The sequence below is a fragment of the Orcinus orca genome, chromosome 4 (genome assembly GCF_937001465.1).
Source record: "Orcinus orca chromosome 4, mOrcOrc1.1, whole genome shotgun sequence".
Taxonomy (NCBI): Eukaryota; Metazoa; Chordata; class Mammalia; order Artiodactyla; family Delphinidae; genus Orcinus; species Orcinus orca.
Genome location: NC_064562.1, coordinates 59288605 through 59305038, shown reverse-complemented (window position 1 = coordinate 59305038; position 16434 = coordinate 59288605).

The following is a 16434-nucleotide window of genomic DNA, read 5'->3' as shown; positions in this document are numbered from 1 at the left end:
AGTCCACTTCGTTGAGCAAGGAGTAGCTCTTGTCTATTACATATTTGGCTTATGGAATGCTACCTGTGCTAATTTCAATCTCTGGTTTTATGCAGCACCCCAACTCACCTTTCCCCTTAAGCAAGCATAAGTTGGTTTTCTACATTTGAGACCCTGTTCTGTTTTGTAATTCAGTTCCTGTGTAGCCAAGTTTACATTCCGTGTAGTAGTGACATCGTATGATGTTTCTTTTTTTCTTTGATTTATTTCACTTAGAATCATCGTACCTGAATCCACTCATTATGCTGCTACGGGCCTGATGACATAGATTTCATTGCTGAGTGATATTGCATTGTACGTAAGTACCACAACTTCTTTATCCATTTTTCGCTTTCTGTGATATTGAACTTGTACCATAAACGAGTTTCTTGTAAACAGAGCCGTCCCAAACTTTGGGGTGCCTGTGTCTTTTTGATTTTAATTTCCCTAAGCTATAGGACCATAAGTGGAAGTGCCCTAGGCTCTGTTGCTTTGTTCTTTAGATGTTTCAGGAAACACTATACACTTCTCCAGAGTGGCTGTTGGCAATTTACATCCCGCACATCAGCATAACAAGGCTCCCAGTTCTCCATGGCCTGTCCTGCCTTTCTGGATTTTACACTTTTTTCAGATGGCTCTTTTGACCGGGGAGCAGTGAGACTTCATTGTAGTGCAGATTTCCTTTGCAAGCTTGCTTGGTTGGCCAAAAACGGCGTATGAGTTTTTTCCTGAATATATTCAGGAAAAAACGCATACGCGCTTTTTGGCCAAGTGCATCATTGTGGACGTTCTGCCTCTTTTCCTATGCTTTACATGCAATTCCAGTCTACCTCCTGAAATCGGTTTCCTGCAATTCTGCCCCGCTTTCAAGTCCTCTTGGCAGCCTTACTTCAATATATTTTTGGACGATAGCTGTCATTTATAACTCTGCACATTTGTGAATTACAGTGCCCCTGAGCTGCTTTCTTCAACTCGCTTTCTTATGAACTGACCGCAACACCGCAGGATTGCTTCAGGCCCTAGTGTTGTTCCGGCATGGCACGCAGAGCCTTTGGTTAATTCCTCTTCCTGGTGGGAAATGAGAGTTAAATTTGCCCGTCCAGACACCTCCAGCTAGTCTCTCATTGGTTCTCCCTATTCCTGTTCATTTTCCGCAGAAATTGCAAACTGGGCCAAACAGGAGGTTAAAGGCACTGACTCTCCAAGTGGGGAGAGTGTTAGTAAAGCGTCTGGAACGTTGCACCCGAGTACCAGGGGATGAAACCTGAGACACATTTGAACATGTTTCCCGATCACACGGTGGATCATACTCTGGGTTCCACATGCATGTTTTAGCTGAAGGAAGAATCCCTTAAACCTGGAGAGTTGAGACCCATGGAATGGGTACCATGCAGCATGACTTCAGAGGGTCTGCATTTGCTCACCGAACCTCACCAATCCTATCACTGCTGCGCTTATGCCGCTGTACACACGCTTGATTTTCTTTCGGAGACATAGAAATCCATAGGTTTTAAGATTCTTACTAGTGAGGTATATTCTTAGGCGTTTAATATGGGGTGTTGAGTCCACTTCGTTGAGCAAGGAGTAGCTCTTGTCTATTACATATTTGGCTTATGGAATGGTACCTGTGCTAATTTCAATCTCTGGTTTTATGCAGTACCCCAACTCACCTTTCTACTTGAGCAAGCATAAGTTGGTTTTCTACATTTGAGACCCTGTTCTGTTTTGTCATTCAGTTCCTGTGTAGCCAAGTTTACATTCCGTGTAGTAGTGACATCTTATGATGTTTCTTTTTCTCTTTGATTTATTTCACTTAGAATCATCGTACCTGAATCCACTCATTATGCTGCTACAGGCCTGATGACATAGATTTCATTGCTGAGTGATACTGCATTGTACGTAAGTACCACAACTTCTTTATCCATTTTTCGCTTTCTGTGATATTGAACTTGTACCGTAAACGAGGTTCTTTTAAACAGAGCCGTCCCAAACTTTGGGGTGGCTGTGTCTTTTTGATTTTAATATCCCTAAGCTATAGGACCATAAGTGGAAGTGCCCTAGGCTCTGTTGCTTTGTTTTCTAGATGTTTCAGGAAACACCATACACTTCTCCAGAGTGGCTGCTGGCAATTTACATCCCGCCCATCAGCATAACAAGGCTCCCAGTTCTCCATGGCCTGTGCTGCCTTTCTGGATTTTACACTTTTTTCAGATGGCCCTTTTGACCGGGGGTCAGTGAGACTTCATTGTAGTGCAGATTTCCTTTGCAAGCTTGCTTGATTGGCCAAAAAGGGCGTAAGCATTTTTTCCTGAATATATTCAGGAAAAAACGCATACGCCCTTTTTGGCCAAGTGCATCATTGTGGACGTTCTGCCTCTTTTCCTATGCTTTACATGCAATTCCAGTCTACCTCCTGAAATCGGTTTCCTGCAATTCTGCTCCACTTCCAATTCCTCTTGGTAGCCTTACTTCAATATATTTTTGTTCGATAGGTGTCATTTATAACTCTGCAGATTTGTGAATGACAGTGCCCCTGAGCTCCTTTCTTCAACTGGCTTTCTTGTGAGCTGGCCGCAACACCTCAGGATTGCTTCAGGCCCTAGTGTGGTTCCGGCACGGCACGCTGAGCCTTTGGTTAATTCCTCTTACTGGTGGGAAATGAGAGTTAAATTTGCCCGTCCAGACACCTCCAGCTAGTCTCTCATTGGTTCTCCCTAGTCCTGTTCATCTTACGCAGAAATTGCAAACTGGGCCAAACAGGAGGTTAAAGGCACTGACTCTCCAAGTGGGGAGAGTGTTAGTAAAGCGTCTGGAATGTAGCACCCAAGTACCAGGGGACGAAAACTGAGACACGTTTGAACACGTTTCCCGATCACACGGTGGATCATACTCTGGGTTCCACATGCATGTTTTAGCTGAAGGAACAATCCCTTAAACCTGGAGAGTTGAGACCCATGGAATGGGTACCATGCAGCATGACTTCAAAGGGTCTGCATTTGCTCACCGAACCTCACCAATCCTATCACTGCTGCGTTTATGCCGCTGTACACACGCTTGATTCTCTTTCGGAGACATATAAATCCATAGGTTTTAAGATTCTTACTAGTGAGGTATATTCTTAGGCATTTAATATGGGGTGTTGAGTCCACATCGTTGAGCAAGGAGTAGCTCTTGTCTATTACATATTTGGCTTATGGAACGGTATCTGTGCTACTTTCAATCTCTGGTTTTATGCAGCACCCCAACTCACCTTTCCCCTTAAGCAAGCATAAGTTGGTTTTCTACATTTGAGACCCTGTTCTGTTTTGTAATTCAATTCCTGTGTAGCCAAGTTTACATTCCGTGTATTAGTGATATCTTATGATGTTTCTTTTTCTGTGTGACTTATTTCACTTAGAATCATCGTACCTGAATCCACTCATTATGCTGCTACGGGCCTGATGACATAGATTTCATTGCTGAGTGATATTGCATTATACGTAAGTACCACAACTTCTTTATCCATTTTGTGCTTTCTGTGATATTGAACTTGTACCGTAAACGAGGTTCTTGTAAACAGAGCCGACCCAAACTTTGGGGTGACTGTGTCTTTTTGATTTTAATTTCCCTAACCTATAGGACCATAAGTGGAAGTGCCCTAGGCTCTGTTGCTTTGTTTTTTAGATGTTTCAGGAAACACCAAACACTTCTCCAGAGTGGCTGTTGGCAATTACATCCCGCCCATCAGCATAACAAGGCTCCGAGTTCTCCATGGCCTGTCCTGCCTTTCTGGATTTTACACTGTTTTCAGATGTCCCTTTTGACCGGGCGTCAGTGAGACTTCATTGTAGTGCAGATTTCCTTTGCAAGCTTGCTTGATTGGCCAAAAAGGGCGTAAGCATTTTTTCCTGAATATATTCAGGAAAAAACGCATACGCCCTTTTTGGCCAAGTGCATCATTGTGGACGTTCTGCCTCTTTTCCTATGCTTTACATGCAATTCCAGTCTACCTCCTGAAATCGGTTTCCTGCAATTCTGCCCCGCTTTCAAGTCCTCTTGGCAGCCTTACTTCAATATCTTTTTGGACGATAGCTGTCATTTATAACTCTGCACATTTGTGAATTACAGTGCCCCTGAGCTCCTTTCTTCAACTCGCTTTCTTATGAACTGACCGCAACACCGCAGGATTGCTTCAGGCCCTAGTGTGGTTCCGGCATGGCACGCTGAGCCTTTGGTTAATTCCTCTTCCTGGTGGGAAATGAGAGTTAAATTTGCCCGTCCAGACACCTCCAGCTAGTCTCTCATTGGTTCTCCCTATTCCTGTTCATCTTACGCAGAAATTGCAAACTGGGCCAAACAGGAGGTTAAAGGCATTGACTCTCCAAGGGGGACAGTGTTAGTAAAGCATCTGGAATGTTGCACCCAAGTTCCAGGGGCCGAAAACTGAGACACATTTGAACACATTTCCTGATCACATGGTGGATCATTCTCTGGTTTCCACATGCATGTTTTAGCTGAAGGAAGAATCCCTTAAACCTGGAGAGTTGAGACCCATGGAATGGGTACCATGCAAGATGACTTCAAAGGGTCTGCATTTGCTCACTGAACCTCACCAGTCCTATCACTGCTGCGTTTATGCCGCTGTACACACACTTGACTCTCTTTCGGACACATATAAATCCATAGGTTTTAAGATTCTAACTAGTCATGTATATTCTTAGGCGTTTAATATGGGGTGTTGAGTCCACTTCGTTGAGCAAGGAGTAGCTCTTGTCTATTACATATTTGGCTTATGGAACGGTATCTGTGCTAATTTCAATCTCTGGTTTTATGCAGCACCCCAACTCACCTTTCCCCTTAAGCAAGCAGAAGTTGGTTTTCTACATTTGAGACCCTGTTCTGTTTTGTAATTCAGGTCCTTTGTAGCCAAGTTTACATTCCGTGTAGTAGTGGAATCTTATGATGTTTCTTTTCCTGTGTGACTTATTTCACTTAGAATCATCGTACCTGAATCCACTCATTATGCTGCTACGGGCCTGATGACATAGATTTCATTGCTGAGTGATACTGCATTGTACGTAAGTACCACAACTTCTTTATCCATTTTTCGCTTTCTGTGATATTGAACTTGTACCGTAAACGAGTTTCTTGTAAACAGAGCCGTCCCAAACTTTGGGGTGCCTGTGTCTTTTTGATTTTAATTTCCCTAAGCTATAGGACCATAAGTGGAAGTGCCCTAGGCTCTGTTGCTTTGTTTTTTAGATGTTTCAGGAAACACTATACACTTCTCCAGAGTGGCTGTTGGCAATTTACATCCTGCACATCAGCATAACAAGGCTCCCAGTTCTCCATGGCCTGTCCTGCCTTTCTGGATTTTACACTTTTTTCAGATGGCCCTTTTGACCGGGGGGCAGTGAGACTTCATTGTAGTGCAGATTTCCTTTGCAAGCTTGCTTGGTTGGCCAAAAAGGGCGTATGCGTTTTTTCCTGAATATATTCAGGAAAAAACGCATACGCGCTTTTTGGCCAAGTGCATCATTGTGGACGTTCTGCCTCTTTTCCTATGCTTTACATGCAATTCCAGTCTACCTCCTGAAATCGGTTTCCTGCAATTCTGACCCGCTTTCAAGTCCTCTTGGCAGCCTTACTTCAATATATTTTTGGACGATAGCTGTCATTTATAACTCTGCACATTTGTGAGTTACAGTGCCCCTGAGCTCTTTTCTTCAACTCGCTTTCTTATGAACTGACCGCAACACCGAAGGATTGCTTCAGGCCCTAGTGTTGTTCCGGCATGGCACGCAGAGCCTTTGGTTAATTCCTCTTCCTGGTGGGAAATGAGAGTTAAATTTGCCCGTCCAGACACCTCCAGCTAGTCTCTCATTGGTTCTCCATATTCCTGTTCATTTTCCACAGAAATTGCAAACTGGGCCAAACAGGAGGTTAAAGGCACTGACTCTCCAAGTGGGGAGAGTGTTAGTAAAGCGTCTGGAACATTGCACCCGAGTACCAGGGGATGAAACTGAGACACATTTGAACACGTTTCCCGATCACACGGTGGATAATACTCTGGGTTCCACATGCATGTTTTAGCTGAAGGAAGAATCCCTTAAACCTGGAGAGTTGAGACCCATGGAATGGGTACCATGCAGCATGACTTCAGAGGGTCTGCATTTGCTCACCGAACCTCACCAATCCTATCACTGCTGCGCTTATGCCGCTGTACACACGCTTGATTTTCTTTCGGAGACATAGAAATCCATAGGTTTTAAGATTCTTACTAGTGAGGTATATTCTTAGGCGTTTAATATGGGGTGTTGAGTCCACTTCGTTGAGCAAGGAGTAGCTCTTGTCTATTACATATTTGGCTTATGGAATGGTACCTGTGCTAATTTCAATCTCTGGTTTTATGCAGCACCCCAAATCACCTTTCTACTTGAGCAAGCATAAGTTGGTTTTCTACATTTGAGACCCTGTTCTGTTTTGTCATTCAGTTCCTGTGTAGCCAAGTTTACATTCCGTGTAGTAGTGACATCTTATGATGTTTCTTTTTCTATTTGATTTATTTCACTTAGAATCATCGTACCTGAATCCACTCATTATGCTGCTACGGGCCTGATGACATAGATTTCATTGCTGAGTGATATTGCATTGTACGTAAGTACCACAACTTCTTTATCCATTTTTCGCTTTCTGTGATATTGAACTTGTACCGTAAACGAGGTTCTTGTAAACAGAGCCGTCCCAAACTTTGGGGTGGCTGTGTCTTTTTGATTTTAATATCCCTAAGCTATAGGACCATAAGTGGAAGTGCCCTAGGCTCTGTTGCTTTGTTTTCTAGATGTTTCAGGAAACACCATACACTTCTCCAGAGTGGCTGCTGGCAATTTACATCCCGCCCATCAGCATAACAAGGCTCCCAGTTCTCCATGGCCTGTGCTGCCTTTCTGGATTTTACACTTTTTTCAGATGGCCCTTTTGACCGGGGGTCAGTGAGACTTCATTGTAGTGCAGATTTCCTTTGCAAGCTTGCTTGATTGGCCAAAAAGGGCGTAAGCATTTTTTCCTGAATATATTCAGGAAAAAACGCATACGCCCTTTTTGGCCAAGTGCATCATTGTGGACGTTCTGCCTCTTTTCCTATGCTTTACATGCAATTCCAGTCTACCTCCTGAAATCGGTTTCCTGCAATTCTGCCCCGCTTCCAATTCCTCTTGGTAGCCTTACTTCAATATATTTTTGTTCGATAGGTGTCATTTATAACTCTGCAGACTTGTGAATGACAGTGCCCCTGAGCTCCTTTCTTCAACTGGCTTTCTTGTGAGCTGGCCGCAACACCGCAGGATTGCTTCAGGCCCTAGTGTGGTTCCGGCACGGCACGCTGAGCCTTTGGTTAATTCCTCTTACTGGTGGGAAATGAGAGTTAAATTTGCCCGTCCAGACACCTCCAGCTAGTCTCTCATTGGCTCTCCCTAATCCTATTCATTTTCCACAGAAATTGCAAACTGGGCCAAACAGGAGGTTAAAGGCACTGACTCTCCAAGTGGGGAGAGTGTTAGTAAAGCGTCTGGAATGTAGCACCCAAGTACCAGGGGACGAAAAGTGAGACACGTTTGAACACGTTTCCCGATCACACGGTGGATCATACTCTGGGTTCCACATGCATGTTTTAGCTGAAGGAAGAATCCCTTAAACCTGGAGAGTTGAGACCCATGGAATGGGTACCATGCAGCATGACTTCAAAGGGTCTGCATTTGCTCACCGAACCTCACCAATCCTATCACTGCTGCGTTTATGCCACTGTACACACGCTTGATTCTCTTTCGGAGACATATAAATCCATAGGTTTTAAGATTCTTACTAGTGAGGTATATTCTTAGGCGTTTAATATGGGGTGTTGAGTCCACATCGTTGAGCAAGGAGTAGCTCTTGTCTATTACATATTTGGCTTATGGAACGGTATCTGTGCTACTTTCAATCTCTGGTTTTATGCAGCACCCCAACTCACCTTTCCCCTTAAGCAAGCATAAGTTGGTTTTCTACATTTGAGACCCTGTTCTGTTTTGTAATTCAATTCCTGTGTAGCCAAGTTTACATTTCGTGTATTAGTGATATCTTATGATGTTTCTTTTTCTGTGTGACTTATTTCACTTAGAATCATCGTACCTGAATCCACTCATTATGCTGCTACGGGCCTGATGACATAGATTTCATTGCTGAGTGATATTGCATTGTACGTAAGTACCACAATTTCTTTATCCATTTTGTGCTTTCTGTGATATTGAACTTGTACCGTAAACGAGGTTCTTGTAAACAGAGCCGACCCAAACTTTGGGGTGACTGTGTCTTTTTGATTTTAATTTCCCTAACCTATAGGACCATAAGTGGAAGTGCCCTAGGCTCTGTTGCTTTGTTCTTTAGATGTTTCAGGAAACACCAAACACTTCTCCAGAGTGGCTGTTGGCAATTACATCCCGCCCATCAGCATAACAAGGCTCCGAGTTCTCCATGGCCTGTCCTGTCTTTCTGGATTTTACACTTTTTTCAGATGTCCCTTTTGACCGGGCGTCAGGGAGACTTCATTGTACTGCAGATTGCCTTTGCAAGCTTGCTTGATTGGCCAAAAAGGGCGTAAGCATTTTTTCCTGAATATATTCAGGAAAAAACGCATACGCCCTTTTTGGCCAAGTGCATCATTGTGGACGTTCTGCCTCTTTTCCTATGCTTTACATGCAATTCCAGTCTACCTCCTGAAATCGGTTTCCTGCAATTCTGCCCCGCTTTCAAGTCCTCTTGGCAGCCTTACTTCAATATATTTTTGGACGATAGCTGTCATTTATAACTCTGCACATTTGTGAATTACAGTGCCCCTGAGCTCCTTTCTTCAACTCGCTTTCTTATGAACTGACCGCAACACCGCAGGATTGCTTCAGGCCCTAGTGTTGTTCCGGCATGGCACGCTGAGCCTTTGGTTAATTCCTCTTCCTGGTGGGAAATGAGAGTTAAATTTGCCCATCCAGACACCTCCAGCTAGTCTCTCATTGGTTCTCCCTATTCCTGTTCATCTTACGCAGAAATTGCAAACTGGGCCAAACAGGAGGTTAAAGGCATTGACTCTCCAAGGGGGACAGTGTTAGTAAAGCATCTGGAATGTTGCACCCAAGTTCCAGGGGCCGAAAACTGAGACACATTTGAACACATTTCCTGATCACATGGTGGATCATTCTCTGGGTTCCACATGCATGTTTTAGCTGAAGGAAGAATCCCTTAAACCTGGAGAGTTGAGACCCATGGAATGGGTACCATGCAAGATGACTTCAAAGGGTCTGCATTTGCTCACCGAAACTCACCAGTCCTATCACTGCTGCGTTTATGCCGCTGTACACACACTTGACTCTCTTTCGGACACATATAAATCCATAGGTTTTAAGATTCTTACTAGTCAGGTATATTCTTATGCGTTTAATATGGGGTGTTGAGTCCACTTCGTTGAGCAAGGAGTAGCTCTTGTCTATTACATATTTGGCTTATGGAATGGTATCTGTGCTAATTTCAATCTCTGGTTTTATGCAGCACCCCAACTCACCTTTCCCCTTAAGAAAGCATAAGTTGGTTTTCTGCATTTGAGAACCTGTTCTGTTTTGTAATTCAGTTCCTGTGTAGCCAAGTTTACATTCTGTATATTAGTGATATCTTATGACGTTTCTTTTCCTGTGTGACTTATTTCACTTAGAATCATCGTACCTGAATCCACTCATTATGCTGCTATGGGCCTGATGACATAGATTTCATTGCTGAGTGATATTGCATTGTACGTAAGTACCACAACTTCTTTATCCATTTTTCGCTTTCTGCGATATTGAGCTTGTCCCGTAAACGAGGTTCTTGTAAACAGAGCCGTCCCAAACTTTGGGGTGGCTGTGTCTTTTTGATTTTAATTTACCTAACCTATAGGACCATAAGTGGAAGTGTCCTAGGCTCTGTTGCTTTGTTTTTTAGATGTTTCAGGAAACACCATACACTTCTCCAGAGCGGCTGCTGGCAATTTACATCCCGCCCATCAGCATAACAAGGCTCCCAGTTCTCCATGGCCTGTGCTGCCTTTCTGGATTTTACACTTTTTTCAGAAGGCCCTTTTGACCAGGGGGAAGTGAGACTTCATTGTAGTGCAGATTTCCTTTGCAAGCAAGCTTGGTTGGCCAAAAAGGGCGTATGCATTTTTTTCTGAATATATTCCGGAGTAAACGCATACGCAATTTTTGGCCAAGTGCATCATTGTGGACGTTCTGCCTCTTTTCCTATGCTTTAAATGCATTTCCAGTCTACCTCCTGAAATCGGTTTCCTAAAATTCTGCCCCACTTTCAAGTCCTCTTGGCAGCCTTACTTCAATATATTTTTGGACGATAGCTGTCATTTATAACTCTGCAGGTTTGTGAATTACAGTGCCCCTGAGCTCCTTTCTTCAATTCGCTTTCTTGTGAGCTAGCCACAACACCGCAGGATTGCTTCAGACCCTAGTGTGGTTCCGGCACGGCACGCTGAGCCCTTGGTTAATTCCTCTTCCTGGTGGGAAATGAGAGTTAAATTTGCCCGTCCAGACACCTCCAGCTAGTCTCTCATTGGTTCTCCCTATTGCTGTTCATCTTCTGCAGAAATTGCAAACTGGGCCAAACAGGAGGTTAAACGCACTGACTCTCTAAGTGGCGAGAGTGTTAGTAAAGCATCTGGAATGTTGCACCCGAGTACCAGGGGACAAAAACTGAGACACATTTGAACACGTTTCCTGATCACACGGTGGATCATACTCTGGGTTCCACATGCATGTTTTAGCTGAAGGAAGAATCCCTTAAACCTGGAGAGTTGAGACCCATGGAATGGGTAATATGCAATATGACTTCAAAGGGTCTGCATTTGCTCACCGAACCTCACCAATCCTATCACTGCTTTGTTTATGCCACTGTACACATGCTTGTTTCTCTTTCGGAGACATATAAATCCATAGGTTTTAAGATTCTTACTAGTCAGGTATATTCTAAGGCGTTTAATATGGGGTGTTGAGTCCACTTCGTTGAGCAAGGAGTAGCTCTTGTCTATTACATATTTGGCTTATGGAACGGTATCTGTGCTACTTTCAATCTCTGGTTTTATGCAGCACCCCAACTCACCTTTCCCCTTAAGCAAGCATAAGTTGGTTTTCTGCATTTGAGACCCTGTTCTGTTTTGTCATTCAGTTCCTGTGTAGCCAAGTTTACATTCCGTGTAGTAGTGATATCTTATGATGTTTCTTTTTCTGTGTGACTTATTTCACTTAGAATCATCGTACCTGAATCCACTCATTATGCTGCTACGGGCCTGATGACATAGATTTCATTGCTGAGTGATATTGCATTGTACGTAAGTACCACAACTTATTTATCCGTTTTTTGCTTTCTCTGATATTGAACTTGTACCGTAAACGAGGTTCTTTTAAACACAGCCGTCCCAAACTTTGGGGTGGCTGTGTCTTTTTGATTTTGATTTCCCTAAGCTATAGGACCATAAGTGGAAGTGCCCTAGGCTCTGTTGCTTTGTTTCTTAGATGTTTCAGGAAACACCATACACTTCTCCAGAGTGGCTGCTGGCAATTTACATCCCGCCCATCAGCATAACAAGGCTCTCAGTTCTCCATGGCCTGTCCTGCCTTTCTGGATTTTACACTTTTTTCAGATGGCCCTTTTGACCGGGGGACAGTGAGACTTCATTGTAGTGCAGATTTCCTTTGCAAGCTTGCTTGGTTGGCCAAAAAGGGCCTATGGGTTTTTTCCTGAATATATTCAGGAAAAAAAGCATAGGTCCTTTTTGGCCAAGTGCATCATTGTGGACGTTCTGCCTCTTTTCCTATGCTTTACATGCAATTCCAGTCTACCTCCTGAAATCGGTTTCCTGCAATTCTGCCCCAATTTCAAGTCCTCTTGGCAGCCTTACTTCAATATATTTTTGGACGATAGCTGTCATTTATAACTCTGCATGTTTGTGGATTACAGTGCCCCTGAGCTCCTTTCTTCAACGCGCTTTCTTGTGAGCTGGCCACAACACCGCAGGATTGCTTCAGGCCCTAGTGTGGTTCCGGAATGGCACGCTGAGCCTTTGGTTAATTCCTCTTCCTGGTGGGAAATGAGAGTTAAATTTACCGTCCAGACACCTGTAACTAGTCTCTCATTGGTTCTCCCTATTCCTGTTCATTTTCCACAGAAATTGCAAACTGGGCCAAACAGGAGGTTAAAGGCACTGACTCTAAAAGTGGGGAGAGTGTTAGTCGAGTGTCTGAAATTTTGCACCCGAGTACCAGAGGACAAAAACTGAGACACATTTGAACACGTTTCCCGATCACACGGTGGATCATACTCTGGGTTCCACATGCATGTCTAAGCTGAAGGAAGAATACCTTAAACCTGGAAAGTTAAGACCCATGGAATGGGTACCATGCAATATGACTTCAAAGGGTCTGCATTTGCTCACTGAACCTCACCAATCCTATCACTGCTGCGTTTATGCCACTGTACACACGCTTGATTCTATTTCAGAGACATATAAATCCATAGGTTTCAAGATTCTTACTAGTCAGGTATATTATTAGGCGTTTAATATGGGGTTTTGAGTCCACTTCGTTGAGCAAGGAGTAGCTCTTGTCTATTACATATTTGGCTTATTGAACGGTATCTGTGCTAATTTCAATCTCTGGTTTTATGCAGCACCCCAACTCACCTTTCCCCTTCAGCAGGCATAAGTTGGTTTTCTACATTTGAGACCCTGTTCTGTTTTGTAATTCAGGTCCTGTGTAGCCAAGTTTACATTCCGTGTAGTAGTGATATCTTATGATGTTTCTTTTTCTGTGTGACTTATTTCACTTAGAATCATCGTACCTGAATCCACTCATTATGCTGCTATGGGACTGATGACATAGATTTCATTGCTGAGTGATATTGCATTGTACGTAAGTACCACAACTTCTTTATCCATTTTTCGCTTTCTGTGATATTGAACTTGTACCGTAAACGAGGTTCTTGTAAACAGAGCCGTCCCAAACTTTGGGGTGGCTGTGTCTTTTTGATTTTAATTTCCCTAAACTATAAGACCATAAGTGGAAGTGCCCTAGGCTCTGTTGCTTTGTTTTTTAGGTGTTTCAGGAAACACCATACACTTCTCCAGAGTGGCTGTTGGCAATTTACATCCCGCCCATCAGCATAACAAGGCTCCCAGTTCTCCATGGCCTGTCCTGCCTTTCTGGATTTTACATATTTTTCAGATGGCCCTTTTGACCGGGGGGCAGTGAGACTTCATTGTAGTGCAGATTTCCTTTGCAAGCTTGCTTGGTTGGCCAAAAAGGGCGTATGCGTTTTTTCCTGAATATATTCAGGAAAAAACGCATACGCCCTTTTTGTCCAAGTGCATCATTGTGGACGTTCTGCCTCTTTTCCTATGCTTTACATGCAATTCCAGTCTACCTCCTGAATTCGGCTTCCTGAAATTCTGCCCCACCTTCAAGTCCTCTTGGCAGCCTTACTTCAATATATTTTTGGACGATAGCTGTCATTTTTAACTCTGCAGGTTTGTGAATTACAGTGCCCCTGAGCTCCTTTCTTCAACTCGCTTTCTTGTGAGCTGGCCGCAACACCGCAGGATTGCTTCAGGCCCTAGTGTGGTTGCGGCACGGCACGCTGAGCCTTTGGTTAATTCCTCTTCCTGGTGGGAAATGAGAGTTAAATTTTCCCGTCCAGACACCTCCAGCTAGTCTCTCATTGATTCTCCCTATTCCTGTTCATTTTCCGCAGAAATTGCAAACTGGGCCAAACAGGAGTTTAAAGGCACTGACTCTCCAAGTGGGGAGAGTGTTAGTGAAGCCTCTGGAATGTTGCACCCGAGTACCAGGGGACGAAAACTGAGACACATTTGAACACGTTTGCCGATCACACGGTGGATCATACTCTGGGTTCCACATGCATGTTTTACTGAAGGAAGAATCCCTTAAACCTGCAGAGTTGAGACCCATGGAATGGGTACCATGCAATATGACTTCAAAGGGTCTGCATTTGCTCACCGAACCTCACCAATCCTATCACTGCTGCGTTTATGCTGCTGTACACACGCTTGATTCTCTTTCGGAGACATATAAATCCATAGGTTTTAAGATTCTTACTAGTCAGGTGTATTCTTAGGCGTTTAATATGGTGTGTTTAGTCCACTTCGTTGAGCAAGGAGTAGCTCTTGTCTATTACATATTTGGCTAATGGAACGGTATCTGTGCTAATTTCAATCTCTGGTGTTATGCAGCACCCAAACTCACCTTTCCCCTTAAGCAAGCATAAGTTGATTTTCTACATTTGAGACCCTGTTCTGTTTTGTCATTCAGTTCCTGTGTAGCCAAGTTTACATTCCGTGTAGTAGTGATATCTTATGGTGTTTCTTTTTCTGTGTGACTTATTTCACTTAGAATCATCGTACCTGAATCCACTCATTATGCTGCTACGGGCCTGATGACATAGATTTCATTGCTGAGTGATATTGCATTGTACGTACGTACCACAACTTCTTTATCCGTTTTTTGCTTTCTCTGATATTGAACTTGTACCGTAAACGAGGTTCTTTTAAACACAGCCGTCCCAAATTTTGGGGTGGCTGTGTCTTTTTGATTTTGATTTCCCTAAGCTATAGGACCATAAGTGGAAGTGCCCTAGGCTCTGTTGCTTTGTTTCTTAGATGTTTCAGGAAACACCATACACTTCTCCAGAGTAGCTGTTGGCAATTTACATCCCGCCCATCAGCATAACAAGGCTCCCAGTTCTCCATGGCCTGTCCTGCCTTTCTGGATTTTACACTTTTTTCAGATGGCCCTTTTGACCGGGGGACAGTGAGACTTCATTGTAGTGCAGATTTCCTTTGCAAGCTTGCTTGGTTGGCCAAAAAGGGCGTATGCGTTTTTTCCTGAATATATTCAGGAAAAAACGCATACGCCCTTTTTGTCCAAGTGCATCATTGTGGACGTTCTGCCTCTTTTCCTATGCTTTACATGCAATTCCAGTCTACCTCCTGAAATCGGTTTCGTGAAATTCTGCCCCACTTTCAAGTCCTCTTGGCAGCCTTACTTCAATATATTTTTGGACGATAGCTGTCATTTATAACTCTGCAGGTTTGTGAATTACAGTGCCCCTGAGCTCCTTTCTTCAATTCGCTTTCTTGTGAGCTAGCCACAACACCGCAGGATTGCTTCAGACCCTAGTGTGGTTCCGGCACGGCACGCTGAGCCCTTGGTTAATTCCTCTTCCTGGTGGGAAATGAGAGTTAAATTTGCCCGTCCAGACACCTCCAGCTAGTCTCTCATTGGTTCTCCCTATTGCTGTTCATCTTCTGCAGAAATTGCAAACTGGGCCAAACAGGAGGTTAAACGCACTGACTCTCTAAGTGGCGAGAGTGTTAGTAAAGCATCTGGAATGTTGCACCCGAGTACCAGGGGACAAAAACTGAGAAACATTTGAACACGTTTCCTGATCACACGGTGGATCATACTCTGGGTTCCACATGCATGTTTTAGCTGAAGGAAGAATCCCTTAAACCTGGAGATTTGAGACCCATGGAATGGGTAATATGCAATATGACTTCAAAGGGTCTGCATTTGCTCACCGAACCTCACCAATGCTATCACTGCTGTGTTTATGCCACAGTACACACGCTTGTTTCTCTTTCGGAGACATATAAATCCATAGGTTTTGAGATTCTTACTAGTCAGGTATATTCTTAGGCGTTTAATATGGGGTGTTGAGTCCACTTCGTTGAGCAAGGAGTAGCTCTTGTCTATTACATATTTGGCTAATGGAACGGTATCTGTGCTACTTTCAATCTCTGGTTTTATGCAGTACCCCAACTCACCTTTCCCCTTAAGCAAGCATAAGTTGGTTTTCTGCATTTGAGACCCTGTTCTGTTTTGTCTTTCAGTTCCTGTGTAGCCAAGTTTACATTCCGTGTAGTAGTGATATCTTATGGTGTTTCTTTTTCTGTGTAACTTATTTCACTTAGAATCATCGTACCTGAATCCACTCATTATGCTGCTACGGGCCTGATGACATAGATTTCATTGCTGAGTGATATTGCATTGTACGTAAGTACCACAACTTCTTTATCCGTTTTTTGCTTTCTCTGATATTGAACTTGTACCGTAAACGAGGTTCTTTTAAACACATCCGTCCCAAACTTTGGGGTGGCTGTGTCTTTTTGATTTTGATTTCCCTAAGCTATAGGACCATAAGTGGAAGTGCCCTAGGCTCTGTTGCTTTGTTTCTTAGATGTTTCAGGAAACACCATACACTTCTCCAGAGTGGCTGTTGGCAATTTACATCCCGCCCATCAGCATAACAAGGCTCCCAGTTCTCCATGGCCTGTCCTGCCTTTCTGGATTTTACACT